Here is a 26,069-nt window from a genome sequence, read left to right on the forward strand (position 1 = left end):
GTGTAAAATTAGACGTAGTTATAGAGAAAAAAAACTTCTATTTCGCTTAACGAATGATAAAAATTATACACAAATAAGGGCGTATAACGCTACATTAAAAGCGCGCCTTTGACTAAAGTATCGCATGGCGGTTTTATCGCGCTTTGAATCCTTTGAGCTTATTTGGAAGTGCACACTACTCGATTAGTTGTGCAACTAAACAGTTGAATTGGCTGCAAAACAATCGACAATCGCACAACAGTTGTGATAGTTTAGTCAACGGTGTGCGCCCGATCTAAGGAGAATGTTTCTTTATATTTACCTGCGGATATCGCTGTAGAAGTATTTTTTATTTAAATGTTGGTAAACAAAGAGTTTGTAAATCAACAGTTGGAATGCAGAATGTCGCGGTAGACAATGGAAATATTGAAGATTGACGATACATGCACGTTGCGACGTGACTGGAATGGACGATACCCGTCTGCAGTGCTCTATGTACTTGGTGTGTTTCTGAAGGTATTTTAAACCTATCACTTGTTATTTTATTATATTCCTATGTGATGTATCAAAGGCGAGGTATTAAGTATACTAAAACTAATTTTAAAATTGATTTCTTTGAACTTCACAGTAATTAAGGTTGCAAAATATTTTAGACTGCCTAACATTTGCGTTTAATTATACAATACAGATATTAGATTAAACACAATATACTTAAGTACTTAGTCTTTTAGTTACAATATTGTAAGTTATGTTTAAGTACATTTTAATAACATACGCGTACTTTTTTATAGATGTTAATGATGCATCGACATGACGATTATGGTTTTTTTAATTGCAACTGACTTGTTGCAATATAAACATTACTGAAAAATGTTGTATACATGCATCATTGTTTACCAACTTAGTATATACGGATCTTCGTAATGTCATACTAGTTTTTACCGCAACAGCGTCTGAACGGAATTAAAATAAAATTCTCTAGTAACATCAGTAATAATGTATCTTTCTAATGGAAAGATTTTCTCAAATTGATTTATTAGTTTTTAGTCTTGTTACTAGCTGTTGCCTGCGACTTCGTCTGCGTGTAGTTTTAAAATAAATTTGAATGAAGCCTAAAACACACACAGCTTCTACGTTATGTATACCATCAATCTGCTCTTGTCATGTAGTGTCGACACATGTATTACACTTCCATACATTTCTATCAACCGTCATCTAAAACTCCCTTTCTAAGTATATCCTCTTTACCAATCCATACCTCCTTCTGTCTTCTACTTTTGTATCCACAATGTCCCAATCCGACTGACACATGGCGTAGTTCATCCGTACACAAATAAACATTTATGATAGGTAAGTGGTTGTTAAGTATTACAGCACTGGTGGCATCACGCTAACCAATTGTGCAAAGTGGGTCAGCAGGGCGCCTACGCGCCAGCTGACCGGCCCCGGCTCAAATATCGCGCTGGTGACAACACTATACATGGAAATATGGGACAGAATAGCTTATTATATTTGAAAACTATGTTGGTTGCATTGACTCGTTTTGTTTTTTTAAATGTATAGTAGATTTCAACAGTAATAAAGGGAAATTAATAAGCGTATTGATATTACAAATTTAGTACAAAAGCAATAATTGTAATGGATATGATTTATCCTATTTTTTCGTACTAAATCTTTGTCAAATTAACACTACACAAGATGTATTTAAATATTTTTCATACTTGCTTTATATGTATTTAATTAAACTAGTTTACATTTGAACTTGAATGTATAAAAATGTCGTTTTTAACGAATTAATTCCAGTTAAAACTGATTTTACTTATCCAGTGCTGTCCGCGAATTACGTAACATCTGGTCACCTGCACCTTCAGCCGAAATGTCAGGTTGTTGCAAATGATGTAATAGCGCATTATGTGCATTATCATAATGTGTTGATTTTATAAATACGAAGCTGATAGCTCACATCTTGATATTTGAATTCGATAAATTATAAAAATCTAGGTCACTATTTTTCTTTACACTAAAAGATCGACGACTAATCCTATACTAATGTATAAAATAAATACAGATATAATGTGATCATTTCTTTAAATTTAGTTTCTTTTAATTTTCGTGCATAAAATTAAAAAAAAATTGTTTCACGTAAACTCACAAATTTTTTACGACTCTAATTTAAATAGCAACTAAATTTTATTTCAATTTAAAAGTACTCAAAAGCTATAAACACGGATTTAGGACAAAATACTTCTTGGAAACTTGTCATAAAAAACCATTGTATTCCGTAATTGGTATATCCGATGCTACTCGTAAAAGCGATCACGAATTAATGTAACTACAATAAACGCGGAAAGCGATAAATTGAAAAAATGTATTTGGCTCCTATAACATTATTTAGGTCTAAGAATCTTTATTTTATATGGATTTAAATAGTCTAATACAAATATATTGAAACAATAATTTTAAACACCTTTTCTGATTGACTAATTCTTACCGCTCGCTCTCTCGTGCGCTGTGTCCTAACCCTTTGTTTTTGCTTTAGCGATTGTCTTTTGTTAGCGCGTGTTGTAACTCGAGGAGGTTAGATAACAGCCAGCTACAGAACTAAGAGGAGACAAGTTTCCGGTACAATCAGCTGACTATAAGAAGAGATATTGCACTCATTTGCAGTCGAAGTAATCATTTTTAATTAAACGTAATTGTTATTATATCGCTAAGAAATTACTAGTTTAATCACTCGAAAAATTTAGCTGTTTTCCGCGACTCCGTTCACGTGGAATTAAAAAACAAAATAAGCTCATGTTTTTTCCAGACTGTCCTCTACATTTATGACTTTCATTGAGATATATTCAGTAGTTTACGCAGCAAACTCTAACACTCATCCATCTAAACTTTCGCATTTATAATATTCCAATGAAAATATGTCTTAAAAGCAGAAAACATTATGTTTTATTTTTCGACTATTACAACAAAGAGATTAACGGGTTAACCAAATATGGTTTTTATTAAAGTTTTAGGATAGCATGTACCTACATACCTTATACGCTGTGACAATGTCCGGGTCACAATTTGTCTGTCCGTGCGACGCAACCTTGCCGCCCCCCGCGCGCCTGTCGCTGCCACCCGTCACCCAAGGCCGGCTAGTTACTCGATAGTTTCGCAGACTTATGAATTCTCAGAATGGACAATGTTTAAAACAAGACGAACATATTTCTTTATGAATTCTAATGTATAACTGAAGAATGTTTTAAAACTCGTTTGTATGGATTTTGTAAATAATAAAAAATAGTTTATACCTCTGAGTTATGTTCTTGTATTAATTTTAACTAAAGCTAAAATAATAAATTCAGTTTCGTGTTCTGTGAAATACACGAAACATCCGCAAATCATGCGCGTTCGCAGAACACTATTGCAAAATCAATAGTATGAATTGACAACAGCGAGTTCACGTATAAACGAATTACTTTAATATTCCATGTTGATATTTTTTAACATAACTCCCGTTCCATATTCACATTCATTAGAAACCTTCGTTATAAGAAAAAGGAGTTTTTTTATAAGCCTTCTTTTTAGTATTACGGAAAAGTTGTATCGTTTCTTTGTGTCATTTAACCGCACCTATTACACGAGGAAAGAGCGATTTTTACAAACATCACGAATATGCGTTTGTATAAAATGTTTTTTCGTTTACACATTCCGATTGTGGCTAAAGCGTGATTGCTTGATATTTTAAAATAAGCAATCTCATTTTATTGCTACTATATACTATTCTAAATGTGTTTTATTAAGTATAAATTTGTTATATTGAAAAAATAAATAAATAAAGGTACTTTCTAGTAGTATATTAAGTCTACATACTCGGGAAGGTCTTAAGAACGCGAGCCGCCTTTCGATTCTGCCCTCGCTGACATTTCACACAAAATAATAATCTAGAAACATCTACTGCCTACATCATATTATTTTTTAATATTCCTCTTCACTTTTCGTGTAAATTACTACATTATTCAAAACACTCCGAGTTTGTTAAACCACGCAAATATTGAATTAACTATTGGAGGTTTTTGAATTGTACAAGTCCCGGCGTTGACATGGTTTTGCTTTTGTTTTTTTTGTAGTTTACAGTTTTTTTTTTCAATTTAACACAGATCGAGTGTTTAACTTATGTGTATATATTAAGTATACGTTATTTAGTGTACATATAATAAAATTGGAGTGTCTGTCGAAATTTCAAAAAAAAATCCAGATTTCGGGATGATGATGTATTTGATGCTATGAAACGAAAATCGCATTTAAAATTTTTTTGTCTGTCCGCAAGCCGCGTTTGTTCCGGGTAACCTCCGAAACGGCTGGGCCGATTTTGACCGGACTTCCACTGAAGGGTAACTGACATAGACGGGCATATTATAGGCTACTTTGTTATCTTAATATTGCGTGGACAAAGTTGCAACAGTTAGTTATCTAATATATTAATTTGAACTTTAACTGTAGAGTTTCTTTTAATAATATTGATAATTGTTTCTCTTGAAGTATTTTCAAGGTATGTTATTTAATTATTGTTTATTTATAGATTTAAAATGTTTTCAATTATAAAGATAATTTCTATTTAAGTGTTTTTTGAAAAAGTCTATCTAAATATTATAATTTTGCTTATTTTACTGTGCTTGATAAATAAAAATAAGATAAATAAGTTTAGAGTTTCCCTCTCTGTTAAATTAAATTGATGAGGGTTCGAAGACACATAAATTTGCATATCAAAAGCCTTTCGATGCACATAATGTACAGCCGTAGAAGCCTATCGTTTTGAATAACTATAGTTAAATTTAAATAAAATACTAATAAAGTTCGATATGGCCATAGATAACATAACACTAGACAAAACTGTGATTTTATAACAATTTATGTTTTACTAGCTTTCGCCTGCGGCTCCGTCCGCGTGGAATTTAAAAAAAAAATTAAGTAGCCTATGTGTTTCTTCAGACTATCATCTACATCTGTACCAAATTTCATCGAAATCCGTTCAGCCGTTTAGGCTACAAACTCTAACAAACATCCATCTAAACATTCGCATTTATAAGATTGTCTACTTTTAAAATTAATTTCGTATTTCATGGTGTAATTCCTTATTTAGAAGAGAGCTTGTTCTAAAAAGTTGAATAATTATTTTAAAAGTAACGTTTAATAAACAGACTTCAATCACGTAAAAGTCCCAAACTTTTTGGTAATATTTTTAGTGAAGTGCTAAATACATCGCCCTTTATCAATAGATATTTATATGAAAGAAATAATAATGACAGTTATTTACTGATTAGTTAATTATAATATTAGTAATATTTCACTAATATTATAAATGATAAAGTTTGTATGGATCGATGGATGGATGTTTGTAAGAGTTTGTAGCGTAAACGGGTGAACGGATCTCGATGAAATTTGGCATAGATGTAGAGGATAGTCTGGAAGAACATAGGCTACTCACTTTTGTTTTTTAAAAGCTAGTTATTAAATAAAATAGATACTATAATCTATATAAAGTTACTGTGTCAATCTTTACTAAATAATTCGTTATATTTGAATGGTGACCATCACGGGCGTCGCAGTGGCCAGTAAAGGTCGCCGTTACGTCGCCCGGGTCAATCAATAGACAGGCGCTTTTACATTTTATTGCCTATTTTATTTATAGTCTGTTGCCAGTTTTGTAAGCGATTTACGTTCAAAGTTATTACACAATAAGAAAAATGTTGACAGTGTTTCATACATATGAAGATTACTAGAAATAGAGATATATCGACCTCTTAAACATTACTAACTAGCTTTCGCCCGCGACTCCGTCCGCGTGGAGTTCAAAAAAACAAAAGTTAGTAGGCTATGTGTTCTTCCAGACTGTTCTCTACGTCTATGCCAAATTTCATGAAGATCCGTTCAGCCGTTTAGGCTACAAACTCTAACAAACATCCATCCATCCATCTAAAGTTTCGCATTTATAATATTAGTAAGATAGTAAGAAAGCTGAGAGAGCGAGTTTATTAAAGGTTCTTTAATATTACTAATATTAAAAATCCGAATGTTTGGATGGATAGATGTTTATTGTAGTCTGTAGCCTAAACGGCTGAACGGAAAAACACATAGGCTACTTACTTGTGTTTTTTTTAATTCAACACGGACGTAGTCGCTGGCGAAAGCTAGTAAAATTCATGCATTATTTACCCACTTTAATAAAATATAGGATTTTGTCTGATGTCTTAGTGTAAAGTATTCCATAGGCATATTTCTTGTCACCTTCGTTCTATGTCATGTCTGGTACATAACATAACAAGTTACAATTACGTAACATACTGTATATTTTTTAACACTAATAATAATTAAAAAACTCACCCGACTGGTCCGTGGTGACTGAATTACTTTAACACTTGATAAGCTCCACAAAGTTCACAATATCACTTCACATTGTCTGCCTACTACCCTAGATAGTAGTCGTAATAGTAGAACAGTATGTAGATAGCCACAGCGTACAGCAAGAACTTCAAATATAAGTACACAAAGTCTTTTATAAAAGTCCAAAGTATTTCACCGACGGTCTTTTGTTTCTGTTGAGGAACTTGCATCTACGCCAGCTGAGTACATTGACCTCTGGAAGAGATTTTATTTCTTGTAATAATACCTGTTCATTACTGTCTATATCTATACTAATATAATAAAGCGCAAACACTTTGTTATGTAGGACGTCAGCAATCACAGCATATTTTGTAAATAATTCGTATCTTAAATAAAAAGCCCTACACTTAGGACACACTATAGGCTGTATATTTTCAGACTTTTATAAAAAGGTGAGCAAAGGGATAAAAACTACAAGCCAATAGCAGCAAAGAAGTTAGGTTGCCATGGTTACTCGTCATTACAGCCAATTGCAAGGGCCTTTTCATTAAGGCATTTGAATTCTGAAATTTGCAATTGAAAGTTTTACGTAATGTAAAAAATAACACAGTTTTTGTAACCGTGAATGAAGACAGGCGGAAACAGCTAGTTTTAATATAAACTTTACCAGTGTTTATAAAAGGTAACTTATTTTGATAAGAACATATTCGACATATGACCATTTTATCTCAACTTTAAAGGACTAACCACAGTTTTAAATGACTACCTGGCTAATGGGTTGAGGGTCGACAGAATAAATAAAATAAAGGGATTCGAGGAATTTAAATAACATTTAAATAAAAAGCAAGGTAAGTATAAAAACGTTTTTAGACTTTTATGATTCTGCGAAACATTTCGTTTTATTTTTTTGGTAACACTGCAGTTTTCAATTTAATAGTTTGAAAAAATTTAACTTACTTTTCCTTTTTATATCGTTAAACTGTTTATTTTAATTATTTGTATAAAAAGTATTACATTGATTCTAGTTGCATACGAAGTTAATAGAAATCGCATTCAAGGTTCGATTCTCGTCCAAGTTGTGTAACAAATACATTACAAAGCGGATTTTTATTAAACCGCTTAGTTAGTTGAAAATGGAAATATTACAGGAAAGGAGCTTACTGAAAATTCATTAAATTATTTATCAAATACAGAAAGCAACTCTTCACTCATAAATAAAATAGTTCTTACTTAAATGTAACTTAATATATTACAATATTATATTCATGCAATATAATATTTTATAAAAAAACTTTGTAAAGTAAATAAAACAGGGCGGATGTAAGCTTGCTAAAGTCAACTTAACGTCGTTCTGCTTAAATTGTAAAACAAACTACATTCAAGTTTACTAAGACAAAAAAGAGAAATACAATTTGCAAAATTTCTTAACGAAAAAAAAACATCAAAATATCCCAATAAATTCCAGAATAAACATTTTAAATATTAAGAAAAAAATTAAAAAAGAACAACCACTTTATAATAATTAGTATACCTATATAACTTAAGTTCTGGTACTAGTCTAAGTTCTAAATAATTTTCACTGGCACTAAAAAAAGCACTACAAGACACTTTCGTTAGGACTGCTGCGCCGGCGCGCACTAGCGCTGCCTCGCTTATGCCGCGGGGGGGCGCGGGCGAACTGGGGGGAGTTGTAGGGTGGCCTTGCTATAGCCTTCGGTACTTCGTTTCGATATGCTTACTTAAACTGTTTGTTTTGTTACTATGTTTGCTATTACTATGTTTACTTAATATATGTAACGATACGTTATCAAAATAGTTTTTACCAATAACTCTTAAGTTATTATTTCTTAAGGCTGTTTTATACAGATAAATAAATGCCTTTTACGTATCTACTAATATGCAAAACCTAAACACAAACTTCTTTGTGGCGTAAGATGTCAGCAATTACAGCATATTTTTGAATAATTCTTTCTTTAATAAAAAGCCCAACACTTAAAACATGCTTTAGACTATATGTTTTCAAGCTATTAAACTTAGGGGTTAAATAAATTGGAGAAAACCTTCATGTGGGAAAGTTCTAATTTCATGCGAATGAAGCCACACAGGGACAGCTAGTATCTGTATAAAGGAAAATGATAATCCATCTATTTGTCCTTCCACATTGTTAATCCGCTTTTTCGTATCTACAAATGAATACTTATTTAGCATGTAACGAATGGTCACCCTAGCGGGTCGCGTGTTGCGCGGGCGGTTGATCGAGTATTGCGCCAGCGCATGCATGACACCCACCGACATGCCACACCACTCCAATGCAACTGCAACCTTGCTTTCTTCTATCAAGGAAGACTGCACTAATCCTTTGTTATTAATCAATAGAAAACAGACACAGTAGTTTACTACAAATGTATTGTATAGTTAAGTAATGGTTATTTTATGATTACTTAAATAGCTTATTAACCAACTTTACAATACTTTTCGTGCAAGCAATTATGTCTACAATTCGTATTGGCAGTGAAAGTGTTAACTAACTCATCTATACTATTATAATAAAGCGTAAACACACACTTCTTTGTTGCCTAAGATGTCAGCAATTACAGCATACGTCACGCTTTAGGCTATATATTTTCACGCCATTAAACTTAGGGAGTATATATTTTGGATAAAAACCATAATGTGGGAAAGAGACCATGAGTTGCTGCCAACATCAAGGAAGCAAGATTGCCAAGGTTTGTAATGTCATGTCATTTTGACATTTGCTATTGATGATTTCACGAATGTAAATAATAAAATAAAATTTTCATAACTTCATGCGGATGAAGCCGTAAGGGAACAGCTAGTTTTAATATAAATCAATTAAAAATGTTCCAAAACATAATCATCAACAAGCTTCACAAACTACACAACTGTTGAGTTGTTGAAACGTATAATTTTAAGAAAAATTATGAGGTAGTGAAACTATTACCTACACATCATATATTGTAAATTATCTTGTAAGATCGTGTGCACAACTTTTGTGCGATTGTCGATTGTTTTGCAGACTTCAACTCTTTAGTTGCACAACTAAAAGTCGAGTAGTGTACGCACCTCCATATAAGCTTGTAATCAAAGCGAGATTAAGTTCTGCGATAGTCAAAAGTGTTCTTAACCGAGAAATGATAACTGCAAGTTACCATCTTCCTAATATTATAAATGCGAAAGTTTAGAGGGATGGATGGATGGATGTTTGTTAGCGTTTGTAGCCTAAACGGCTGAACAGATCTCCATGAAATTTGGCACAGGTTTAGAACATAGTCTGGAAGAACACATAGGCTGTTTTTTATCCCGGGAATAGTTACGGTTCCCGTGGGATTCATTAATTTAGTTTTTTAATGTTTACTCGATCATTCTGCAACGGTTCAACATATATTATTGAAATTTGGCACAGATATAAAACAAAGTCTGGAGTACACATGGGATAAGCTTCATCCCCGAGAAATGTCCGGTTCCCTAGGGATACGTAGCTTTTTGTAATTTATACAGTTCGTATGTTTTCTAATACCACGCGGACGAAGTCGCGGGCAACAGCTCGTATACAATAAATTATAGTAAAGATACAAATAGAGATGGATGACACGGACAGTTTGTAAAAACATTAAACGAACAACAAACACGAATAACAATAGAGACAACTAGAAATATCTCAAACAGACGGAAATATCAACAAAATATGTTTATATTATGTTTGTTGCACCACACTCATGTTGAAATAAACTGTTATTAATTTATACATTACGTAGCAACAGTGCAATATTATAAAAGACTAGTTTGTTCCTGTGGTTTCGTCTGCATGGAATTAAAAAATAGTAAATCTATGTATTCTTCTAGACATCTACATCTGTACTAAATATTATGGATATTTGTTAAGCCTTTTTGAAGATACTTAAAAACAAACATCTATACATACTTTTGCATTTATACACTAGCAAACACATTAACAAAATGCCTGAAACAAAGATATGATAGTTTGAAATATTACTTAAATAGTTAATTTAAAACGCTATTACTTAATTGATTAAATAAATGTCAATTAGTTCCGTGTCGCCAATTCAACGTAGATAATGGGAATAGAAAGTTATTTCTTACTTTTCGATTTTCGCGAACGATAGTACTATTCGGTTTAGGACACTTGATGCACCGACCACCGGAATTCACCAAATTAGCAAAGCGACCGTTGATAATGTCTATACATTTGCATTTGCAGCTACTGTTGCTCGCGACTACGCCGACGTGAAATTTAAAAATATAGCCTATGTTACGCAACAATAACATAGCTTACTAACGGTGAAAGAATTATTGAAATCAGTCCAGCACTTTTTAAATTATTTCATTACGTACAAAAATACAAATCTTTCCTCTTTATAATGTGAAGTATTTATTATCTGTGCATTTATTCAACAGGCGAATATGGAAAACTATTCATGCGTAAAATCCCCGATGAATTTTCTGAGAATTTCAAAATGAAGATAAGATATAATCGCTTCTAATAGGCTTTACAACAATGTAACGACATAAAAATTTCATTTGTTTGATTTTAAAATTATCGCTTATTTAAGGCCTGTCCCACCAAATTGTCAATTGTCTGATAACAATCGAACGTGTAAAATATGTGATAAAAATATCGGATTTTGCTCCTTTATCTGACTGTGATCAGAGGTGGGACAGGCCCTCGATATCACACTTTGAAATAATAGACATATCACATCTTTTAAAGACATGTTCATCGTTTCGATTTTTGTTTTAAAATTAGCTTTGAAATGTAAATAACCAAGGCTATTAAGAATTTAGTATTTACGATACGTAATTTATCCAATTTTATTATTATCAGAAAGTTGGCATATAATTCGTGACTAAACATAATTATCAAAAACAATACTGAGTGAAAAAAATAGATGGAAGTTGGTTATAATTGTCAAGGAAATAGGCCGAGGAAGGAAATCGGTTATGCATACATCGAGCGCTCGAATAGGAAACAGTTAATTTGTGTCACGACACATGCATACATCGCGAGCAATGTATGTTAATAGGTCAGGCCTGGGTACACAAATTTAATTTCTTCCTATTTTTTATTAGTTTAAAAAGCAATAGTTAAAGTTGTATAACAAATTTGTTCATTGTAACTATAAAATAATTAATGCAACTCATTTGTATGGAATACACTGAATTATTAGGTCATTAAATCATAAAATATTCCTATACTTAATAACAATATTATAAACTAGCTGTAGCCAGCGACTTCGTCCACGGCATATTAAAATTGAGTAGTAATATGTCCGTCTATGTCAGCTACCCTTCAGTGAAAGTCTGGTCGAAATCAGTCCAGCCGTTTCGGAGGTTACCCGGAACAAACGCGGCTTGCGGACAGACAGACAGACATACAAAAATAGTTAAATGCAATTTTCGTTATCAGCAACGCAAATCATCTTTCCGAATGCTGGTATCTTTCTTTTGATATAACAGACACTCCAATTTTTTTATATGTATAGAAGAAAATATAGAAGATAGATCTGAAAGATTGGATGGATGGATGTTTTTTACTACATACATCTAAATATAAGGCACAGATTTAGAACACAGTCCAGAAGAACATAGACTACATAAGTTTTTTAAGCTCTGACGCTAAGTCGCGGGTAATTAACAGTGGTAGTGCCCGCTTTAACATCTTAGCACGAATGGGCCGGCATGCCCGGTGTAATACCACGACCACACAGAAGACAGGCGTGAAAAGGAAGCAATTCCGTGTTTCGTCTGATGAGTGTGGTGCCGGAGACCTAATTTAAGTCCCTTTCTCTTTACCACCCTTTTCTTATGAGAGGAAGGTAAGGGGTAGTGGATTTGACGATGGAGGAGATGCATAGGAAGAGGAAATATCCTCTTTATGTGCGTCTCCTCCTCCGTCGGATAAGGGTACGCAACGCATCTGCAAATGCGGATGTCTATCGGCAGCGGTCGCTTCGCCATTTTGGCGGATTCAGGTGGCCGCTTGCTCGTTTGCCATCTTATATTATAAAAAAAAAAAATCAGCCAGTAGGTAACTTGTATGGGTAATATTTCATACTTCCCTGCATTACTACTAATACTTAGACATTATGAAATTTGCGGTTTTAGGGTAAAGTATTGCATTTGTAACAGAATGCCCTAGTTCATATAATTACAACATTCACTTTATCAACCTAAAAACCGGTCGCACCGAGCCTACTTTTCCTAAACCCGTGACTTATTACACAAAAGGCTTTGATAAATTATTACTACTAATATTGCGTTACTTAACTCCTATTGCAATTGCAAAATGTAATTCTTTGCACTATAATATAACCAATGTTCATATTATTATGTTCATGCTATATTAAGTAAATAAAAACTAAAAAAAACCTGCCACAAACCAGTTTTAACAGTGGTAGAGCCCGCTTTAACATCTTCGCACGAATGGGCCGGCTCGCCCGGTGGAATACCACGACCACACAGAAAACAGGCGTGAAGTGGAAGCAATTCCGCGTTTCGTCTGATGAGTGTGGTGCCGGAGGCCTAATTTAATCCCTTTCCCTTTCCACCCTTTTCTTGAGAGGAAAGGATGGGAAGGAAAAGTGGATTTGACGGTGGAGGAGACGTATAGAAAGGGAAAATTTCCTCTTTATGTGCCTCTCCTCTTCCGTCAATGAAGGGTAGGCAACGCATCTGCAATTGCGGATGTCTATGGGCAGCGGTCGCTTTCCATTTCGGTGGTTTTAGGTGGCCGCTTGCTCGTTTGCCACCTTATATTATAAAAAAAACCCACAGGTTCTCTTTCAATACGTTTTACTATAATCTATACTAATATTGTAACGAGGAAAGGTTTATATTTTTGGATTTTGTATGTATTGAAATAATTTAAAAATCACTGAATAGATTTTAAAAATTCTTTCATTGTTAGAAAGTTAATTTATCCGTGACTAACAGAGGCGATACTTTTTGACCGACTTCCCAAAAGAAGGAGGTATTCAATTCGACGATATATTTTTTTTTTATGTGTGTTACGGAATAACTCCGCCGCTAGTGGACCGATTTGGATAATTCTATTTTTATCCGAAAGGTAATGCTTGCAGGTGGGTCCCATTTTTTTGTTTAATTTTTGGAGTCTAAGACTACGACGTAGTTAAATAGTTTAGCTCAAAATCGCGCGACGAAATTTCGGGTCATTTTTGCTTTCTTTGCTTACGTAGCCTAAACTATAAGACTTACATAAAAATGATGTATGGAAGAATTGTAGCCCATTAAATTTGATAAATAAAAGTCCGCGATAGCATATATCTGTCTATTAAGGTTGTCGCACAATAACCACTTTTTTCATTAAAATTTCGCTCGAAATCTACACCCAACTTTCAACGCTATTACTCGAGTTCGGTATGAATCCTTATCCAAATAAATGTGTCTATCATCAAGAGAATTTAATGTAGATTATAAATGCCCTTGGAACTGTGTAATTCCGATCAATAGTTTAGGAGATATCATAAATTACAAATTACGAGTCGCAGAAAAAAATACCAACTTGTAACAAAGTTTTCTTTCTTGGCTTACGTAGCCTAAACTATAAGATCTACATAAAAATGATGTATGAAAGAATTGTAGCTCATTTAATAAGCTATATAAATGTCCGCGATAGCATATATCTATCTTTTAAGGTTGTCGCACAATAACCGTTTGTTTCGCGAAAACCGTCAAATAAATGCAATCGACTTCATTTAAAACGCTTTTATTCTTATTTGGTATGAATCCTTATCTAAATAAATATGTTTTCACGATAGAGTATTAAATGTAGATCATAATTGCCTTTTACAGTATGTAATTCTGACAAAGATTCTAGAAGTTATCAAAATATTAAAACTCACGGGCAACAGCGGCGCGCGGCTGGACAGAATTATGAGTGAATGATCGCAACGATGTATTAGATCTTTACTTAATTTCTTATATAATCGATTTAGATAACTCATTCTTTGTTTGAAAGCTAGTGATTATCATACTATGTTGTTTAGATTCACTAAAAATCAAGAAATAAATAAACTTTTTAATAAAAAAACAAAACCGACTTCCAAACAAAATACACTAAAAACAAAACAAAATGCACTAAAAACAAAACAAAATATTCTCAAAAAAACAGTACACTAAAAAGTAACGAAATAATTACTTGAATACTTTCAATAGGTTTACTATTGTAAACCTACCTTATTGTAAGTGTTATGTCTATATTGTACAATTATTATTACTTTGAAGTCGGTGTCAGTCAATGTAGATTCATTACTTAATTGTTACTATACTTTCAATTGTCAATTGTTATGGTAAAAATGTGGAAACCCTTACGTAGAAATATCACTGCATACCTTGGCTGACACCGATTTACTATTGTAAACCTATTGAAAATATTCAAGTAATTATTTCGTTACTTTTTAGTGTACTGTTTTTTTTGAGAATATTTTGTTTTGTTTTTAGTGCATTTTGTTTTTTTGTTTTTGTTTTCAATATCACGCGGACGAAGTCGCGAGCAACAGCTAGTTATATACAATTATGTTTATGCTGTATTCAGTAAAAAAAAATCTTTAAACCTACCAAAAAGCCGACTATAGGTTTACTTACAATACGTTTTACTGTAATCATACTAATATTATAAATGCGAAAGTTTAGATAGATGGATGTTTGTTAAAGTTTGTAGCCTAAACGGCTGAAGGTATCTCTATGAAATTAGGTACAGATATAGAGGATAGTCTGGAAGAACACATAGGCTACTTTTTATCCTGGAAATAGTTACTGTTCCCGTGGGATTCATTTATTTCGTATTTAAATGTTTACTCGATAATTCTGCAACGGTTCAACATATCTTATTGAAATTTGGCACAGATATAAATCGAAGTCTGGAGTACACATGGGATAAGGTTCATCCCCGAAAAATGCCCGGTTCCCGAGGGACACGTTAATTACATAGTTCGTCTGTTTTCTAATACCACGCGGACGAAGTCGTGGGCAACAGCTAGTACACTAATAATAATGGTTCTTTGTTATATGCTATCGGTTGTAGTAACGAGTGTAATCAAATCAGGTTTGCTTTTTTGTTTTATTAAACCACAAATTCTAATAAACATAATCTTCATTTACATTTGTCGCATTACTCTCTATGTTATTTACTAATATTGTAGATGTGAAAGTTTGGATGGACATTAGAAGGTATCTCCAGAACGGGTCAACGGATCTCCAAATTGGCAAAGAACATAGTCTGGAAGAACACAGGAAACACAGGAAAGGGTAAAGATTTATTTGTACATTTGCATTGAATATATACCAAAACTACTGAAAATACTGTTGCTGCTAAGAATCCCTGGATCCCTGGATAACTTAAGCTATTAATACAAGACTTTTTTTCAATCCTGCACGGTCGAAGTTGCATGCAAAAGCTAGCGTTATATAACTACATGAGAAACTAAAGTTCATATAATGTTAAGGTAATTTGTGTAATTATCTGTGATTTTTCCATGAAAGAGAGCGTATACACACAAGTGGACTAATTAAAAAGTTAACGTGAGGCGTGACGGTCAGGCTAAGCTATGACATATACCGCATTTACTTTCTATACAATAGATAAAGCTTGTAATAGACTAGCGACCCGTCCTCGCAATGCTCGAAAATATTTACGACTAACAGTTACTCGGGACTTCATTCCCGTGAAATTAAATAAAATAATAAAAAATATACTTAACTCCTTAAGTTACTCAGATAACGTAGCTTTTTATTGGTGAAAGAATTTTAGTCATCGATCCAGTAGATTTAAAGGTTTTTTGAATACATACAAATGTACAAATCTTTCCTCTTTATAATATTAGTATAGATGTCACGTAAAAAAACTCTAAAATTATCAGTATTACTCTATATGATACATGTATTTTACATGTAAACCTTTCTCTTGAATCATTCTATCTAGTGTGTGTAAACTCGCTGATAAAGCCGCTGATAGCTTAAAAATAACGTCACTGTCAGATAAGGGAACAAATTCCGATATTTCCATCACATGTTTTACACGTTGGATTGTTGACAATTTACAATTTGTTGGGACAGGTCCTTAAAGATCTAAGCACATAAAGACAGACAGCGGAAAGCGACTTTTTTATACAATGTGATCATAGCTTTCAGTTTGTTCTGATTTCACTGTAAGGTAACAGGTGATTTTTACAGTAAACAGTAACGAAATGACAATGCATTTCGCATTCAATTTTAAATGAAGTTTCTGCGTGTAAAGTTCAAAGTCGTCATACATCCTTGATTCTGTTTAGGTTATTATATTTCAGTTCCACAATTAGACCTAGATTTTATAATAATGTATATATTCAGTCAAGTGGATACAGAATAGTTTATAACCTAAACAAGTGTCGGAAACAAATCATTTTGAAATATTTTTAAAACGTAATCTGACTATGATCTATTTTTAAAACGTATTATAAATGCGAAAGTTTAGATGGATGGATGTTTGTTAGAATTTGTATCCGAAGCTGAACGGATCTCGATGAAATTTGGAATAGATAGTCTGAAAAAAGAAACATAGGCTACTCACTTTTGCTTTTTTTATTTCTGCGGACTGCGTCACGGGCAAAAGCTAGTGTTTTCATATAAGTATTAGCATTTGTTTTGAAACATTTTTTGGTCCTTTAGTGACCATTGACCTTTGTGGAAACAGATTTCGGATTCAATCGAAATCTACCTGGAATTAGGTTCCAAATTAAAGTTTTGCTTTACAAAGGTCATACAAATGTTTAGAGCGGGCGCACATCTTTGACTATGTAATCGCACAACTGTGCTATCGTCGAATGTTTCGCAGACTTCAACTGTTTAGTTGCACAAATATCGAGTAGTGTGCACCTCCATACAAGCTCATAGGAATCAAAGCAAGACTAAACAGTTGTGCGATAGTTGAGTCTAAAGTGTGCGCACGCTGCTAGTGTCTAAAAAGTGATGTGGGTTGATTGTACATCCTAACAGACTTATTTTAAATAATAAGAATATATAAACTTAACAGCATCAAGTTATATCTCTTGTTTGAATAATAAAAGCAAAAATTTATTTAAAACGAGCTGTTGCCCGCGACTTCGTCCGCGTGGTATTAGAGAACATACGAACTATATAAATTCCAAAAAGCTACGTATCCCTAGGGAACCGGACATTTCTCGGGGATGAAGCTTATCCCATGTGTACTCCAGACTTTGTTTTATATCTGTGCCAAATTTCAATAAGATATGTTGAACCGTTGCAGAATGATGGAGTAAATATTAAAAAAAACTAAATTAATGAATGCCACGGGAACCGTAACTATTCCCGGGATAAAAAGTAGCCTATGTGTTCTTCCAGACTATGCTCTAAACCTGTGCTAAATTTCATAGAGATCCTTTCAGTCGTTTAGGCGACAAACGCTAACAAACATCTATCCATCCATCTAAACTTTCGCATTTATAATATTTGTAAGATATGATTATGTTAAACTCGTTTATAGATATTTCTTGTAAGGATGTTTGTTTTGTTTCAAAGCGCCGTAGCTTATGTTATCTAACAGGTAACTTTCCACTTACATAGTAATACGTTTGAAGACGCCGCTCATCGTTAGGAATAATTTAAAACATAACATAAGTGAAATCAGAGCATAAATTTAATATTATTTATTTGCGTATCGGTTCCTTTGGATTTGTAATTAAAAGTATTATAAAATAGAAAAATCAATTTAATTAAATGAAAACTAAAATATCGAGAAACAAAGAAATTCGTGTAATTTTAGACAAATATCGTTATTTCGTATTGTTTATGTTGATTATTTTATTCAGTAACTAGCTTTCGCCCGCAACTCCGTCTGTGCGGTCTAAAAAAAACAAAAGCAATAGTCTATGTGTTTTTCCAGACTATCCTCTACATCTATGCCAAATTTCATCGAGGTTCCTTCAGCCGTTTAGGCTACAAACTCTTAAAAACATCCATCCATCCAACTAAACTTTGCATTTGTAATTTATAATATTAGCAAGATTATAAAAGTAGTACATATCTAATTGTAATAATCTCAAGAAACAAAGATGTCACTACCTATGTTTCTATACAAGTATTCTGACAGTGAAAATCCTCTATGAACAGAAACATGTGACGATCGCATCACCCACGGAATTTGCAGTAATTATTATTATACTAGTAACTAAGTCTAGAGGGCTTATTACGGATATTCGTGAAACGTTTTCGTTATATCATCAACTTTGTACTTAACGTTTCGAATACCTTCTCGCTCCGACACAAATACTCATGATAGACCCCTCAGTCAACGGTACCGAGAATCAATAATTGTCCATTGTTGTGTTGTATTGACATGTCCAGTACGTGAGCTATGATATCCGAGAAATTCAATCTAACATTCTGGTTAAATACAATTCTCAGACTTAGCTTTTGCCCACGCAACCATCGGCGTAATAAAAAAAAATTAATAAGCTCATGTGTTCTTCCAGTTATGTATGTCCTACATGTAAATTTATTATATATCTTTTGTTGTAACTTTGAAACAAATAAAACTGCGGTGACACTTTAAACGTTCTGAAATTCTGAGGGAATTACACATGCCTTTACAATCGAGTAGTAGCTGGCAAGCATGCCAAGCCAGCTGACTGTGACATAACGTGGCATCTGAATCCGCCAAAATGGGGAAGCGACCGTAACTCATAGACATCCACAAGTTGATACGTTCCCTACCATTACTCGACGGAGGAGACGCACATTAGGATGCGTCTCCTCCACTGTCAAATCCACTTTACCTTCCCATCTTTTCCTTATAAGAAAAGGGTGGAAAGGTCTAAAAATACATGCATGATTATTCCCAGCTTCACTTATGATGTGTTATTTTATAACCGTGATATGTAATAGAGTGAGACCGCGCTGGGAAATCATAATAATGAACACTTTCGGTGACGCCGAGTGAGTTTGTAACGCTGGGAGAGTCTCCGATTGCGTACACATTGACAACAATACGATATGCAACAGTTACAGTCAGCGGATGAAAGTAAATTAATATCAGAGTGTGTGTTTTTAAAATATACTTGATTGTAGGCGTTAAAGGGGAAGATGAAAGGGTGGATATGTGGACATTAATCGCTTAGTAACTATTGATTTAATCTAGTTACTAGTTTACTAGTTATTCACTTTCTGGAAATTTTAAAATAGTTAACTCAGTCCTTTTTATAAGACTTATATTTTATTTTGTAGTACATACTAGCTGTTTCCGTGCGATTTCATTAGCATAAAATTATTTTATTGTTTACATGTGTCAAATTGTCAATTGCAAATGTCAAATGACATGACATGACAAAACTTGGCAACCTTGCTTCCTTGATGTTGGTAGCAACTTATGGTCTCTTTCCCACATTAGTGTTTTTATCCAAATTATTTATCCCTAAGTTTAACGGTGTGAAAATATATAGCCTAAAGCGTGACGTAAGTGTAGAGCTTTTTATTAAAAAAGAATTATTCAAAAGTATGCTGTAATTGCTGATATCTTAGGCAACAAAGAAATGTGTGTTATAAACGCTTTATTATAATAGTATAGATACGGAACAATCATACTTCATACTAATATTATAAATGCGAAAGTTTAGATGGATGGATGTTTGTTACAGTTTGTAGCCTAAACGACTGAATGGATGTCGATGAAATTTGGTATAGATCTAGAGAATAGTTTGGAACAACACATAGGCTACTCACTTTTGTTTTTTCTAATTCCACGTGGACGGAGTCGTGGGCGAAAGCTAGTATAACTATAATAAAAACTAGAATATCTTTGAGTCTAATGCTTTCGTAACGGTTCATGCAAATATTACGTTCAGATAAGATAATAATCAATTTATTTCCAAAACCGCAACAACCTACCTTTACGAAGCAGTTAAAAACATCTGTTTAGATCATAAGATTAATATTCGCTCCGATTTAAATATAATTACGTCAATTATTTGATATCCTGATAACGTATTAGTGATCTAATGTCTGAGGCCGGTAGAGGTCGTGTCGAATTCCGCGGCAGCTCGGGGCTGGTTAAAATGCTTGTTGCGCCGTTGTTGCTATAGTTTTGCGTAACACAGAGAAAGTTGTGCGCGGCCGCGTTCGGAAGCGATTTTTTGGTGTATTACTTGTAATTCATTAGAGAGTCGACAACAATTATGTGTAATTAACGCGTACTTAGAGGACTGACTCACGAATTGTGTGTTTTCTAAACTATAAGAATATAGAAGGTATAAAATTCGTAATGATATGATAACGATAAAATGATTTGAATGCATTTTGTTAAATTAAAATTATTAAATTTTAGTATAATTATAATAAGCCTCTACATAGAGCTTACGTGTTGGCTATTATCTACTTTTAAGAAATAATAAAGGGGTAAATTTAAATATGACAGCTGATAGAGATGTATGGAAAAGCACATACCCTACCTACAAGAGTAGGCAAAGATAGGACTTCTTTTGAGGTGAACAAACTACCCAAGTTATATTAAACGGTCGCGATGAACTAACACAATAAATGTAGTTTTTGCTGTGACACGCTTCACTAACTGACGGAAGCTTTGTGAAGTCATCGATTCCGACATAAATAGAATTTACTTTACAGATGAAGTTTTTGTTATACAAGTGAAGACATGATGTTTAGCAATTTACTTATGCTTTATTTTTTTATTTGTTACGATTTAAATGAGTAATACCTATAATAAATGATCGGTCTGAAGAAATAAATCCTGTTGTGCAAATATTTAATGTACTGTGTACCAAGGGCTGATCCAACTTTGGCGCCAGGAGGGGTCACATAGTCATGATCAAATCAAGAGCTTGACCAAATATCTGAATATATTTTGTCAAGCTTTTGACCAACCAGCTCATGGGAGAGTCATGAACCCCATAACCCCCCCCCCCCACTGGATCTGCCGTTGCTATATACCCTTATCGTTTGCAAATTACCGGATGTGGAACTATGATGTCTTGAATGTTACCTTCCGTGAAGTAACCTCTAATTATTCAATAACTTATTTTTTCTTACATTAGCAACTTACTAATATCCTTTCATTGTCACTTTAGTTATGAAACTTGGAGTATTGTTAGATCATACTTGAGCGACGTTAATTTTTTTAACCTTTTATTCAGGAAAAATAACATATCTAAGAAAAATGGTAATTCCAAACATAATATTGAATTTAACTTTGTAATTTTTAAATGGTCCCATAAATTGTTTTAAATTTTATTTAATTATTTAAATGGAAAACAATTTAAAACAGATATCATGCCCATGGCCTAAAAGGCAACGTAAATGATTTGATTAATATTATGTACATTTCTATGAATCTCAAATCACATCTGGCCAATAATTGTATCAATATTTCCCCTACAAATAACATTAGTAAGGAAACATTATAAAAAACTAAGTATTATCGTCCATAATTGTAAATTCCAATAACATTAGGGTTGTGCCACATTCCCTTCATCGATACAAATAACCAATGCCCGACCCTACCCGACCGGGGTTACGTAAGGCGGTACTGCGCAAGCCGCTTGTGCAACGAGTGGCGAAACGACAGCCAGTAACCCAGTGTCCGCTGTTACCCGCCTCAAGGTCTGCAAGACAGCTGTCACATCGACAACAGCTTTACTTCACTTCTATAACAACTTATTTAACTAAAGTTACTGTTATAACGGTTATAATTGCTGTTACTGTATACTCTCGTCACAGAGACACAAAACCATCTATGCTAGTATTGTTGCTAGTTTTGTGATAAATTAGATTTTGTCTTTTTAACCCCATTCTGGGTATAGGCCTCCTCCAACCTTTTTCATAAGCAAAATAAATTAAGATTTTGTCTTTACTTTTCCACAATAAAATAAACATTGTATTTTAATTTTTATGTGTATATAAAATATGAAGTTAGTTGAGAATGTATTAGCGGACCACTTCGAAAACTTTATAAATACAAATCACTAGTTCGTCCTGTTATCCATCCCTCCTCCATTTCACACACTTTGATGACATGCTTTAACACGTAAGTAATACAAGTTTCCACACGACATAACCTTCGTCACAAAGCGCACGTAATTCTGTAGTTTTCCTAAATACGTATATGAACTTTTATAAGGTCATTTTTAAAATACTGTTTAAGAGATTAACATAAACAAATCTTAGTGAAGCGCCCTTGAATCAGTCGTTAAGCATTTGATTTGTGATCTGCAAGTCCTGGGTTCGAATCTCATTGTGTAATTTTAGTAAACATGACACAGTATTTTCTTTAAAGTGGATTATTAAATAAAAAATCCCTTACAAAAGTTAACAATATTTATAAATTCTGGAGTGACATTTACCTGTCTTTAATACAAAGCCTAAGCATTTACTCGCAAACCATTTATTGCATAATTGAAAGGGAAACAGAAAAACTGATTTCAATTGAATAACATTAATTTTTACTCCAATGACACCAGTATGTCATTATATCCAATTATCTATGACACTAACTTACTAGAAACATTCAAGAAAATAAATGTCTTGCTTAAATGGTTAAACATACCAGATATAACAGATCTCTATTAATAAAATGTTCTAATACGAATGAGAGATCAATTTAGAGTGGATGATAGATCACACATGAACATTTACTTTCTCTGCGTACTCCCAGTCGCTGCGTACATGTTTATCAATATATGATATTGCAAGAATTACGTCACTTGCGAAAACTTATCACTGCACTTGCAAATGTAATGGATGAGAATGAACTTAATAAATAAGGTAGCTTTAAGTTTTTTCATAATGATTATACGGAGGCTAGAATTTATTTTATGCGACGTGTACATGCGTTTGTGAGAAGTGAAGTCACAATCACTTGTATGCGTTGATGTCTTTTTAACTGCAGAACCAATACTAAGTAAGCGGCGAATGGATACGCAATAAACATAACATGAACTTATCTCTTGTTTTGATACTTATATAGATATCATTGTAACATGACAAATCATACAAAAAACTAGCTTTAATAACTCATATTACGCAGGAGACCTTTACATTTTTAACAAATTATTAGCTTGCTTTGTTCTATGCAAAAATTAAGGCTTTAAACTCTAAATACACATCAAACTTCAACCTAATATATGTCGTAAAGGTACCTTCAAGTTAAATATTTTAATAATGCCCGAGGACCGTTAAAACCTCATTTCAGAGACCAATGACCGAGCAAATACGTGACAACAACCACACAAAGACTTCATATTACTTGAACACTGTGACAACCTCAAGTACGGTACAAGTAACTTAAATGCCTTATATAACAGTTAAGTTTAAACTGATGTCCATTATTAAATAAAACGAGTGATACGAGGCTTATGGTAAGTAGAGTCAAAATTAGTAAAGAATTAAGTATGGTCATAGTCAAATACTCATCTAACTTACTTAAGTTTTCACAGCAGATGCACACAGTTATTAAGTATTTTTGGGGATTTGAAAACTGGCTTTTTTGAAGGTCAAGTTGTTTATTTGCGGTTGTTAAACTCAATACTATAGTCCGTCTTTGTCGCACAACACAGTTAAGTTACATTTAAGTTATCAACTAGGTTAAGTACATTTATAAAAAGTGTCCGACACTGTAAGCAATTGTCGTTATACAGTATTGTGCCAATTGTCGGTATTTATTACGATAATTCGGCAACGCTTCGCAATTTTGCTTGCAACTGACCCCAAATTACTAATTACATATTCAAGTTTTATTACTAATTTCATTGCTTAAATGTATCAACTATTTTTATCACAGGTTAAACAAGAAACTCTAATCCTTGAAATGTTCTTAAAGAAATGCTGACATATTTGTTGACCTTCAACCGGTAATCATCATCAGCTCCCCTGTCTTATCCTACTCCCGTAGGGTCGGCGCACCGGGTTTTCGTCCTCCAAAGCACTCTATCATCCGTCATCTCAGTCATCACTTCCTTCTTGATCATGTCACTTTTCACACAATTCATCCATCTCTTTCTTGGTCCACCTCTACCGATGTACCCCTCCACATTCATAACTAACGTCCATCTTGTTCCATGCGATTCATCCCTTCTCATAACATGCCCATACCACTCTAACCTTTTACACCTTATTTTCTCAACCACTGGTGCTACTCTCAAACTTCCTCTAATATACTCATTTCGTATCTTATCCAATGGTGTTACCTTTAACCGGTAATATTTACATTTATTTATACTAAAAAGCATAAGAAAAATAAAATAATTTATTGATGTTTATTAGTGATTCAAACTTATTAAATATCAAAACATTTATAAGAACTTCATTTATTATTAAGTACATAAATAACAAATAGATTTTCGTATTTTACAACTCTGCATATTAATTGAATCATCGATACAACAATCTGAGAAAAGTATTAGTTATTATCTATTAAAAATGACGTTAAAACCACACACATCTATAGTAATATTATAAAGAGGAAAGATTTGTAATTTTGTATGTTTTGAAATAACTCAAAAATTACTAGGCCGATTTTAAAATTCTTTCACCGTTAGAAAGGTAATTTATTTGTCAGTAACATAAGCTATTATCTTAATTTGTAACATGTGAAGTCGCGAGCAACAGCTAATAAATACAGACGAATTGATAACCTCCTTCTTTTGTTTAGTCGATTAAAACATCTTACAAAATAAGACTAGAAATAACAGAGTATAAAAATTGAACACAAATATATTAAATTAAGCACTTTAATAAACTTGTAGTGACACTTTGCTAAAGCGAAGGTCGTATACGAATTTCTGCATCAGATGCAATACAACGACCTCGTCATTTACATTGAGAAAGGCGACAACATTCTGACTGTTTTTTGCTAATTCTCAGAACACGCTGATGATACAAGAAGCTAATTTAAACCCACATCAGTGTAACCTTATTGAGTATTGGATTGCACATTAGTAGACAGAACCATAAACAAGATACCTACTTTTGGCGTCGCCACCGTAGCGACAGTTGTCCCATTCCCTAAGGGATCTCAAAATGTTAGGACCATATTTATACTACCTACCTCTAGACCTACCTAGATTAATGACTGACTATGCCAATGTACCTAGTACAGATAAGCTATTTGTGTTTTTAACTTAAGTATTATCGAAGCTCATTAAACACTTGTCGTAAGCAGTATACCAACGAACAAATCTTCCAATGTACTTAACAATTACGCAAACAAAATAAACCAATAAGAACCCAATAAACATTCTCTTACCTCAAACTGCGACCTGCTTAAAAAAAAGTGTGCATTGATATGCAATGATTGCATTCAATAGCATTCAATGTGTTACAGCAACAGTAACCGTTTAACCGCTGCAGTGTTACCAAAACTTACGAAAATTTCATTACGCAACTGGCATAATAGCAAACGCGACAATATCTACTGCAGTCTACAGAATTAAAAAAACAACATAAAAGACTCACAATTTTTAAATTTGAATTGTCTTTCGAACTATACTGTTTTATAAATGGAACACGCGCTCTTTTGTAACTTTTTTTTATTTTTTTAAAGTTGTGCGTGACGTGCGCTGGCGCACCGAGTCAATCGCTAACTGGCGCCTTCGCCGCATTTACTCCCGAAGCGGATAAAGGTAACTCCTCAAAGTTTGTATTTCTTTATTTTGTTTTCATAT

The 26,069-nt window shown here is 33.4% G+C and overlaps 1 protein-coding gene across 4 annotated transcripts in view; it reads right to left on the bottom strand.

Moving 5' to 3' along the window:
- The window catches only part of LOC106101361 (adhesive plaque matrix protein), a 40,610-nt gene extending 14,634 nt beyond the window's left edge, over positions 1-25,976 (bottom strand). Inside the window, exons 1-2 of one of the 4 annotated variants that reach the window (XM_013280550.1) lie at positions 25,861-25,976; positions 6,346-6,600 (exon numbers count right to left, since the gene is read on the bottom strand). The gene's annotated coding sequence lies outside the window, so the exon portion shown is untranslated. Of the gene's footprint in view, positions 1-3,013; positions 3,127-6,345; positions 6,601-7,876; positions 7,996-25,651; positions 25,824-25,860 lie in introns of those variants that run through there. The other 3 variants (XM_013280548.1, XM_013280552.1, XM_013280551.1) reach the window with 3 other exon arrangements.
- Between the last annotated feature and the right edge of the window lie 93 nt (positions 25,977-26,069).

Source organism: Papilio polytes, unplaced genomic scaffold (assembly GCF_000836215.1).
Source record: "Papilio polytes unplaced genomic scaffold, Ppol_1.0 DF823991.1, whole genome shotgun sequence".
Lineage (NCBI taxonomy): Eukaryota > Metazoa > Arthropoda > Insecta > Lepidoptera > Papilionidae > Papilio > Papilio polytes.